Consider the following 8,324-nt stretch of genomic DNA (forward strand, 5'->3'; position numbering starts at 1 on the left):
GTTGTTTGTTGAATACTGTGTTTGAGAAATGTAGCAGTGATAAAACAAATATACAAAGTGTTTCTGATATTCGAAATGATTTAGACATATGTTCTGGTATAACTCAATTTTCTCAGGATATTCAGCAAGATTGTCAGGAATTTTTAATGTACATGCTTGTTGTACTGCAAGTGGAAGGTATAGATGTTGAAAATCTTTTTGGCCTTTCTTATTAATGGCAACATGTCTGCGATAATTGTTCCTTTTCAAGGAGTACAACAGTAGATACTGAAAGATTTATATATTTGACTTTACCAGACTGCAAATCAGTGTCTTTTAATAATCTAGTTAGAGCAGCTGATCAAAACATGGTTTGTACCCAATGTAACTCTGCAATGCTATCAACATTATTTATACAAAGTTATGGACAGTACGTAATTTTAATGTTCCAACGATGTAGACCTGATGGAACTAAATTAACAACTTTAATTAAAAGTTTTGTGGCTTCTCATTTATCAATTTCAGGAAGAACCTTTGTAACAGTAGCAATTATTTTCCATGATGGTCCTTCAACAATATCTGGACATTATACAGCTTATTTAAAATGTCAAAAAGGCTGGACTTATTGTAATGATACTGTTTTGACTTTCCAAAAACGTTTGCCTTTTGACTTATTCTTACCTAGTGTTTTTACAACCTAAATTTTAGGAAAAGTAATTGGCCTAGAAAGATTGGAGCAATTAATAAATGTTAGTCATCAGGATGTTCAGATTCTGATAGCTTAGTGGTTGTTTAAGGTTTTATGGACATGATACACATCCTTGGGTGGAGATATAAATATTGTTAGGTGTTACGAAAGACGTTGGAGCTTTTCATGCAGAAGGTTGGGAAATGGAAGGTCAAGAGTATTATTAAGTATTTTCCAAACCAAGGAATTTTTACGTACTATTTGGCCATGTGGGAAAGTATATCAATGAAAAATGAGTTTCTCTGGTAAATGTTGATAGTATATGTTTTTACATAAGTTTGTAATGATACTCAATTGATTTTCAAACAACGTTTGCCTTTTGACTTAACAAATTCTTACCTAGTGTTTTTGGAACCGAAATTTTAGTGAAAGTAATTGGACAATGAAGATTGGAGCAGTTAATAAAAGTAAGTGTGTTGTTCAAAATTAGTTTGTGAGTGAAAGTGATCAAGATAATTAGTAAACTGGTAGTTGTCATAGAGGTAGTGTAAGTGTATCGCATAGTGAGTGATATCAGTATTATAGGAAATGTTAATCAAGAGTAAGTCAGAGGTGCAAATATAATTATTGTTAGATGATGAAATAGATGTTGGACTTTTCATTCAGAAAGTCGGGTAAATGGAAGTTTAAAACTACTATTAAGTCATTTCCAAAAAGAGGACTTTCTGTATACCATTTGGCCATGTGGAAAGGTATGTAGATGAAGAATATGTATTTCGGGTAAATGTGGTTAATATATGTTTTTATATCACTTTAGTTTGAGAGTATAATAATGAGATACTGTATCTTAGAAATTGCTGTTTCGAAGAAAACATTTAAGATATGTTTTTTCTAAGTTTTATGGGTTTTTTAAACACAATCATTTTGATTGTGTGTTTTTTTTTTGCCCGCTGTGATATGATGAATAGTATTGAACTCTGTGGGGCATATTATCAAGGTGGTTTATCTCCGCGTTTTTGGCTTTAAGAGCCAAGATGTGGTTCTGAAATTCTGGACCCTGCTGTAATATGGTACCGAGGCCCAACCCTCGTGTCACAAAATATCATCGTACCATGACGAATTTGGTATCGGCAGACCGGTAATGAGTAGGACATTATCCCTATGCATTTGCGTCGTGATTGAGTGATGCTAACACCCTTAAATCGTGATTTCCGTTCCGAACCCTCGGACTCCATTTTGTGAACGGCATCCATCTTATGGCTTGCCCTCATATAGTCAATTGATTGACGCCGAGGTTGATCTAAAAGGACATGTCCACCTTAGCTGACTTCCCCATGATCTGGCCGAGCTGACTCCACTGCCCCCAGCCAAACCTGTTCGGGCAGTTCCTCGCCCAGTGGCCGAGTAAGATAGCATCAAGGCACAACATGCCATAAACCATTCACTACATACAGACCCTGTTTTCTACACACATACACCTGTCCATGTTTCTTGTTTATGGCTAGTTTTACGATGAGGAGGTGCCCGATTTTATTGGGGTTTCATCGATATCTGATGGTATTTCTGGACCGAGCTGGGTCATCTATCACATACTGGACATCTAAAATGTGAGTTGGCCGTCATGACTCCGCTTTTTGCTTTATTGTGGAAATATGTATATGACCGTATTGTAAACTGAAGAATTCTTGCCTGCAGCTGTTATTTTTGTATAAAAGGAGAAGGCTGGTTCTGTAAAAACAAACAGTCTCCTGAGAACTTACGACCCATGCTGTTGTAATTCTAGGACGCTTGTTACTTGGTTGCAGCCAATAAAACTCGATCTCTGACTTCACCTAGAAGACTCTTGGTTTCTGTGGTCCGGAACAGGGAGAACTCAGAGGTCTTCGGGTGTTATCCCTGGCACCACCGGGTTCCTAAAAACCCGGCACCTCAGTTGGCACCCAACTCGGGGCGGTATCAAGCGGTGACGGTCCAAGCCAGATGTTCGTGAGGAGCTTCGTGTGAAAATTCCAGAGGACGGCCAGCCACTTCAGTGACCCCTGTATGTCGACGTGGTTCCGAAGGTCTTTGCTGCGAGGTTCCCCGCGTCCCGACGGCTACGAAGGACTGCTGCCCTGACTATCGCCCTGTTTTGGACCCAGTGATCCTTGGTAGAGCGAAACGATAGACGAGTCTTCTAGTGACGTCATCGATCTTCAATACTTCAGTTAAGTATAAGTGGAGCGTCTCCCAGTACTTAGTTTGGTTCTTAGTTTTGGTATCCTTGAGGTACACCTTGTTTGGAACTTGCAAGCGCCAAAACCGAGGGATTCGTGTATTCACGAGAATATCATAAATAGATAATCCCTTGAAGTTTGAAGCTAGACTAGTGAGCAAAGATGCCTGGTCTTAGCAGACTTGGAAACTTGTTTTGTCTTGGTTGTAGTAAGGACTCCCGATAAGAGGATTCGTGTCCGGTTCCTCCGATTGGAACTCCAACATATGAGCTCTACATAAAGCACGGAGTAGGCCCTATCACATATAATGAGGTATGGATAAAGTACACCAGGAAAGATGGTGTTTTAAAATGGCCCCAATATGGTAGTTTTGACGCAGAAATTTTAGATAATCTCGAGGTCAAACTGTTTAAGAAGAAAGCCCGGCCGGCGATGTTTGACTCTTTTCGCTTGTGGCGCAAAGAAGCCAAACAGAAAGAAATTAAATTAGCTAAGAAAAATAAAAGAGGTATGTCAATGGTGCAAGCTGCCATTGCATACAGGGATAATGAGGAAGAGCAGGAAAGTGAACAAATGCTCAGAAGCAAGAAATTAGCAGTAGATAAATGCTACCCAATGTTGCCGCATGAAGGACAAGGTTCGAAGGGAACATCCGAGAAAGATCCATTAATGTCCCATTTATTGAATTCACCACCCCCATACACATCGAGTATTACTGGACCCCCGAAGCGTTTTGTTATACCGCGCCCCGACGCACGAAATGCAGCTCTTGCACAAGCACCAGCTCCTCTTCAGCTGGTTCCTACTTCTCCAGCGCAGCCTTCTCAAGGGCCGCCGCCTTTGCTACATACTCCATCTACTGTTTCTGCGACTTTGCCTACCGCTCCGACTGTTTATCCTGATACTATTTCTGCCACTGCCTCAACTTCTTCTGCCATTGCCTCGACTTCCTCTTTTCATCAGCCTGTCTTTTCTGGCACATCTGCCTCTCCGCAAGCTTCTCCTTCTGTTCGACAGAGAGTGGCAAGTACTGTCACTGGTCTGTTCTCACCCTTCTTTGGGTCGCCTAAAACGACCCCTAAAACAGGACGTAGACAGTTACGTAGTCAACTGCCTGATTACGAGGAAAGAGAAGTGCTGAATGAGTTAGCACGTAAATGGGTTACCGACACTGTGAAATATGATGTTCAGTCTGTTATGGAAGTCTTCCGTCAGTGGGATGCACCCACTCAGAGATATGTATTCGAAGAGATGTGTGTATATCTTTGCGAAGATTTGGAGACAAATGATCCAAAACGCAAAATGAAGGAATTATTCCGTATGCGTTTTAAGTTCTATGAAGGCATGATTGTAGGTGCCGATGTTGAAAAAGCAATAGATTTGTTGTTATCTTATAGGAGTAAGGGAAACGTCTCTAGATCACTATATGAGGATGACATGTCAGGTAGGAAAAAGGCGCGACAGTACCCTATGAGAGAAGTTCCTCCAGTTTGGAGGGAAGGTGATGCGAATGCAAATCCACCCATCCCACCACATTTCCAGCGTGTATGGGTACATGTCCCATGGAAAAGATCTGAAGTTTTAGCACTCAAGCAGACATTACCTGATCCCATCAAAAATCCTGCAGGGTATTATAAGGAGTTATCACAGACCGCCAGCTCATGTATAATGAACTTAGCGGATGTAGACCTGTTGTTTGGGAATGTTGTTCTACAGCCTTTATGGAGTAAGATTCGTCATGCAGATCATGACCAAGAATTAGGCGACACATGGGCTAATATTACTGCTGCAGATGCTAGACAAATTGGTGGTTCCAAACCTGAGCCTTTAGTAGCTGAACTTCCTGGTAGAATTATCACGTACATGAAGACTTTAATGCCTGAATTGCGTGTAAATTGGGACAAGTTGTCTGCATGCAAGCAGAAGAAAGATGAGAATGTGTCTGACTTTTTCACGAGGTTTGAAGAGACTTTCGTCGACCATAGTGGTCAGGATATGGCTACTGAGGGTGGCCAAAGATTGTTTGTAGATAAGTTCGTACATAATTTGCTTCCTGAACTGTGTAATAAATTGAAAGATTCGGAGAGTGCTTGGGCTGTTTCCACGTCAGCACAGATTTTAGCCACAGCCCAGTACTACGAAAATAGGCGCAAAGACGAGCTAGATAAGGCAGACAAAAAGACTAAAGATTTAAAAACTAAAGTTCTTCTCCAGCAAGCCTATCCGCCTCGCACTCCTAGTCAGGCCAATCATCAGCAACCACAGCAGTATTCGAGAAACTCGCAAGGAAATGAGTTTTCTCATCAGCGTTTACCGTATGATCCGAATCAGTGTGCGTATTGCAAGGAAGAGGGTCATTTCAAGAATAATTGTCCAGCTTTATTGCGACGTTTATTTTTTATTTTAATTTTTTTATTTGGAACCAGCATTTAGCAGAGGATAATACAAAATACAAACTTAATATGATACATCCATTGTTTACATTTAAATTCAGAAGAAGAGAACAAATAACAGAAAGTACATATGAAGCTTCAGATTTCCATTAACCAATTCCACTGGGACAGAGCCCTTCTTTCCATATTGATATAGGGTGCCACAGTTCTTTACCACGTAATTTTGTTTTGATTCCTCTAGTTGCATATATTGCAGATTCAAAAGAGAAAACTGCAAGAAATCGAGCTAGCCACATTTGAAAGGTAGGAGGAAGAGTATCCTTCCAGCGCGCAGACATGATTAGTCTCAATACAGCTGTACCTATAAATAAAAGTTTTTGTTCAGATTTAATTAATTTTAGCGAGCTGTCATATCCCAACACAAACAAGGTATCAGACTCTGGAAGTTTGTGATGGAAGACTTTCTCCCAAAATGTGGCAATCATATTTTTTAATATACGTAGCTCGAGGCAGCTGCTAAAGAGGTGAATTAACGTCGCTGGACCTTGTGAACAACGTGGGCAAAGGTCGTTTTCCCCTTTACCCAATGCAAAAAGTTTAGCAGGGGTAAAATATAAATCATAAATGGTTTTGTACAGTTGTGCCTTTAGATTGCTAGCCATAAATAATTTATTGCTCATTTCAAGTGTTTTATCTATATCAATGTCGGGATTGTTTAATTTTACCATCCATTTAGTTTCTGTTTTCTCGAGATCATCGTTAATATTAGTTAATAGAATATTGTATAACGTTCCAATCCTAGTTTTGGCAAAATAGCATGCTTCTAATAAATCGTTCTTCTGAAGATTGATAACATCTTTTTTAGCTTTTAATCTTGCCTGCAATTGTGCAAATTTAAGAAAATCACCTTCTGGGAGACCAAATCTTATTTTAACATCTTGAAATGCAGTTTGTGGGCCATTTATCCACACTTCGTTAATTGTTTTTATGCCTAGACTATACCACTTCTTAGCTGTATATTCAAAATCAAGATCAGAAGTAATGGTCGAATGTAAGCATGGGCGGAAAATCCGTTTCGCTTGCGGATTTTGCGGATTTTCGGTAAATTCGCAATCCGCGAGATTCGCGAATCTCCCGCAAAATCCGCAAATCCGCGAGCAGCGGATTTTTTGTGGCTTGCTCGCACTGTTCGCGTGAGTTCGCGGCTTCCCAGTACAACTTCGCGCCCCGCGAATAAGCGCTAAATTGCAGAAATACGATCTTAGCAAAACTGAAACTACTTACCAGGTTCAAAAGTTCAGGCTCATCATTAGTAGCCATTTCCTGTAGTGCTTCCTGAGGGGCCCCTCCAGAGTTCAGTTGCCAGTTGCAACTATTATGTGACCCTGCTCTGAACCTCAGAATAGTTACACATATGCCACAAAGGTCCTGAATTACAGCTAAGGGAGACAAGCAGGAGCCAGGCTGGAAGTTCAAATCCATTAATCAGCCCCTAATTCATTATTGTCAGTTGGGGCAGGGCAGGTGTTGTAACTAATTTTGCAACAATGAAAGCACTTAGCAAGTGCAAAAGATCACTAATCAGGAAGCACTAAGGAAGCAGGTGCCAGCTAAAAAAATATTCTGTGACACATTAATCAGCCCCAAATTAATTCAGGTCACTTGAGGCAGGGAAGGTGTGCTTGCTTTGCCACAATAATGTACACTGACCGGACAACCAGAGGGTGCTGTGATGAAACAGAGGGTGGCATGGGTGGGCCAGAGGGTGGCATGAGTAGTCAGAGAGTGGCAGTGGTGACAGAGAGTGGCAGTGATGAAGAAGAGTGTCCCAAACAGGCTGGACACGTAGAAACAACAAGTTTGCGAAACTTGCGACCCGACAGGTAAGTTTGCGTTTTGCGAAATTGTACAAAACCCTCGCGAACTGGCAGAAACCCGCGCGAACACAAAAAAAAAAAAATCCGCAAATTCGCGAGAATTCGCGGATTTTGCGGATTGCGAGTTCGCAAATCCGCAAAATTCGCGAACGCGAGATTCGCAAAATTCACCCATGCTTAGTCGAATGGAATATGGGCGTATATCGGTTGAATTTGCCGATCTGTGTGTGTTTAAGTATCTTATTCCAGATCAGCCAGGCACTTTTAATGATTTCACCCTTAATTTGTTTATAATGGGCTTTTTCAGTTTTTCTTAATAACAAACCTTTCGCTTCTTGCCCTAGCATTAATTCATAGATTGTGGGTATAGTGATGTTGGAAGTGTCCAAGGCTAAGGGTGTTTCTAGAATCATAGGTTTTAGGTGTTTTAAAAAGGCTGCCCAATAGTATAGAATTAAATTCGGAGCAGTAAGCCCACCTCTGTTGAGCGGAGTGAATAGATAGAGTAGAGATCGTCTGATCTTCCCATTTTGCCAAACAAATTTGGAGGTAAGTTTATTAATTAAATTAATTATATTAGAATCAATAAGTAAAGGAATGGAACGAAAGAGATACAGACATTTCGGTAGTATATTCATCTTTAAATAGTTCACTCTACCTATAATGGAAAGATGCAAACCATTTACCCTATCCAAGTCGATCTTAATTTTATCTATTAGTGGATCAAAATTATTTTTGACTAGTATTTTTATATCAGCAGATAATATCACACCCAGATATGTCGCGTTATTTGCTCTTCTCGAATCTGAGCATATAGTGTTGTCTGTGCACAGTACAATGGTCTTTCCCCTATTCAAAGAATAACCCGAATATTTACCGTATTGCAAAGAGAGTAGTTCAATTTCGCGTAAAGCTTCGATCGAGTGAGATGTTAATACCGCGATGTCATCAGCATAGGTTAGAACTTTAGTTTCATAGTGGTTATATACAATTGGCTTTATATTGTTATTTTCTAATAGTTTTAAAATAAGAGGATTAATATAAAGGGCGAAAAGTAAAGGAGAACAGGGACATCCTTGTCTTGTGCCTCTTGTTATATTAATAAAATTTGATTCCAATCCTGAGATTGAGACTTTTGCTTTTGGTTGGTGGTACATAGATTTTATAGATT

This window comes from Lissotriton vulgaris, chromosome 2_1 (assembly GCF_964263255.1).
Source record: "Lissotriton vulgaris chromosome 2_1, aLisVul1.2, whole genome shotgun sequence".
NCBI lineage: Eukaryota > Metazoa > Chordata > Amphibia > Caudata > Salamandridae > Lissotriton > Lissotriton vulgaris.